Source organism: Penaeus chinensis, chromosome 27, assembly GCF_019202785.1.
Source record: "Penaeus chinensis breed Huanghai No. 1 chromosome 27, ASM1920278v2, whole genome shotgun sequence".
Taxonomy (NCBI): Eukaryota; Metazoa; Arthropoda; class Malacostraca; order Decapoda; family Penaeidae; genus Penaeus; species Penaeus chinensis.
In genome coordinates, this window is record NC_061845.1 from 25,477,187 (window position 1) to 25,479,686 (window position 2,500).

Sequence of the window (2,500 nt, forward strand, 5' to 3'; positions counted from 1 at the left end):
TCATTAGTCTGCGTCGACAGTATTGCAAATATCGCGTGGGAAATGCAAGATGGAATTGTCAACATATATCTCCACGCACAAATTATTCTAGTTGCAGCAACAGATATTTACCATCAAAAAAACAACAAAACAACAACATAAAAAGACAATACCAATAAAAAAAAAAAAAAAAAAAAAAATTGCCAAGTCGCCAGGGATTGCGAGGGGCCTTGCGGCGAGGGTGAATAAGGGTCAAAATGAACGGACGAACAGCCGGGGCCTCACACCTAGAATCCCTGACCACGTGGCCGCTTCACACGAAGAGAAGAAAGTAAACAAACTCTACCGTGGCCTGCAGTATGTCCGTGCCGTCCTCGTGGAAGAGTCTTGGCCTGAGCCAGACGGGCCACCTGCTGACCTACGCTACTGTGCAGGGCGGGGAAGGGCGACGGGAGACGGGAGGGAGGAAGAGAAAGAGAGAGAGAGAGAGAGGCAGTAGGGGAATAGGGTAGAAGGGGGATATGAGAGGAGAGAGAGAGAGACTAAGCAGAGAGGGAAATGGGGTAGGAGAGAAGGGAAGGCGAGGGGAGAGAGAAAGGGGAAGGCGAGGAGAGAGAGAGAGAGGGGGGCAGAGGGAAAGAGGGTAAAAGGGGAGATGGGAAGAGAGAGAGAGAGAAAGGCAGAGTGAAAGAGGATAGAAGGGGAAAGGGAAATGGGGAAACGGGAGGGGAGAGAGAGAGAGAGAAGGGCTAAAGGGGACGAGGAAAGAAGGGGAGAGGGGAAGTGGGTATAAGGGGAGAAAGCAAAAGGGGAGGTGAAGGGAGAGGCAGATAAATAAAGGAAGAAGGAAAGGTGATGGAGGGGAGGAGAAGTAGAGGGAGAGGGAGACGAATAGAATGGGTAAGAGCACGAGAGAAGAACGAAGGAAACAGAGCAAGAGGAGGGAGAGGAATGGTGAAAAAGAGAGACTGCGAAGACAAGAGCTGGGCGATAATTTCAAAACGTAAAGAAGGTAAAAAAAGAAAAAAAAGAAAAAAGAATAGAAAATAAATCTGGAATAGGTATCTTAAGGACAGAGAAAACAAATTCTTAAAAGATTTTACGTCAACATCACACGAATTAAAATGAAATTTAAAGATGGCATGAAAAATTAAATCATACAGTTATTAACAAAATAGTTTAGTTCGGGAAGAAAAGACAGAGAATGGACGAAAATAGGGGAATGTGATGCCTCTCGGACAAAGAAAAAAAGAGAAAAAGAAATGAAAAATGGTGGGGAAAACAATCATGGTGAGATGTTCCGAGACCATGGCTCAGGGGCAAGAAATCTATGGGAGTGGAGGAGGGGGAGGGGGGAGGGGGAGGGGCGGCGTGGGTGTGTGAAAGGGAGGAAATTCAGCTCACGAAAGACTTTCCTTTGCGATAAATCACATCGCTTTGATCTAGGAAAAAAATGATCAAGATAAAACACTCGAGTGAAGAAGCGCAACAGTTCCATTTAGTGGAAAGCAAGGAAAAACGTTGGTCATTCACACACGCACGCACACGCGCACACGCGCACACACGCACTCACACACACACACACACACACACACGCACGCACACGCACACACACACACACACACGCACGCACACACACACACACACACACACACACACACACACACACACACGCACGCACACACACACACATACACACACATACGCGCGCGCACTCACACACACACACACACACACACACACACACACACACATTTTCTAATAACCTCTGTTGCACTCATACTAAATCATGAACTCTAACCAAGAGTCGTCGTTCGTGGCTCTAAACCGCGGGGAATTTTAGAAATGAAGAGAGTGAGACCTACTGACAACCTTCCCTGACATGTAAACACACCGAGGTCATCACCAGCTCATTTCTACAATTCTTGGCCCTGTAACCCCTCAGCCCATCGCGGCGAATCAACATGAGTTGGACATGACTTCCAATAACTTGAACGTGTTAGCTCCTTAGCTCTTAATCTGTAACGCATTGAGGTGTGTGTGGGGGGGGGGGGGGGCGAGGGCTGAGGGGCTATGGTGCAAAGACGGGAAGGGGGGGGAGGGTGACGACAGCAGGGGTGCCAACATTCATTTAGCGGGTGACAGCAGTAGCAGCCAGAGTTCAGGCCACGCCACAGTTGGTAATGTTGTTAGGCCGATACTTACAACTAGCCAAAAGAAGCTCGCATGTTTGTGTGTCTAGAGGATATAGTTGTAGGTTCATTGGACATGAGAGCGTTAAAGAAATTCTGGAATGGAAAAGATGTTAAGGTATTAATTCTCCTACAACGAAGTCAAGGGTTAGAAAAGTGTTACCAGAAGTGCGAGGGTCCGATGCTCGTGTCTGCCTCTTTTACCTGTGACGTGGGAATCCCCTTGCTGACTCGCTATTGCAACACACTGCACGTGCAACATCGGAGTCGCCTCGCACGCCCGGGACGGTTAATATCTAGGTCTCCTAAATGCAAACTCCATAAAGGTC

At 47.9% G+C, this 2,500-nt stretch overlaps 1 protein-coding gene across 3 annotated transcripts in view; it reads right to left on the reverse strand.

Moving 5' to 3' along the window:
- The window catches only part of LOC125039536 (glutamate-gated chloride channel-like), a 376,883-nt gene that overhangs the window by 15,867 nt on the left and 358,516 nt on the right, over positions 1–2,500 (reverse strand). The window lies entirely within an intron of this gene.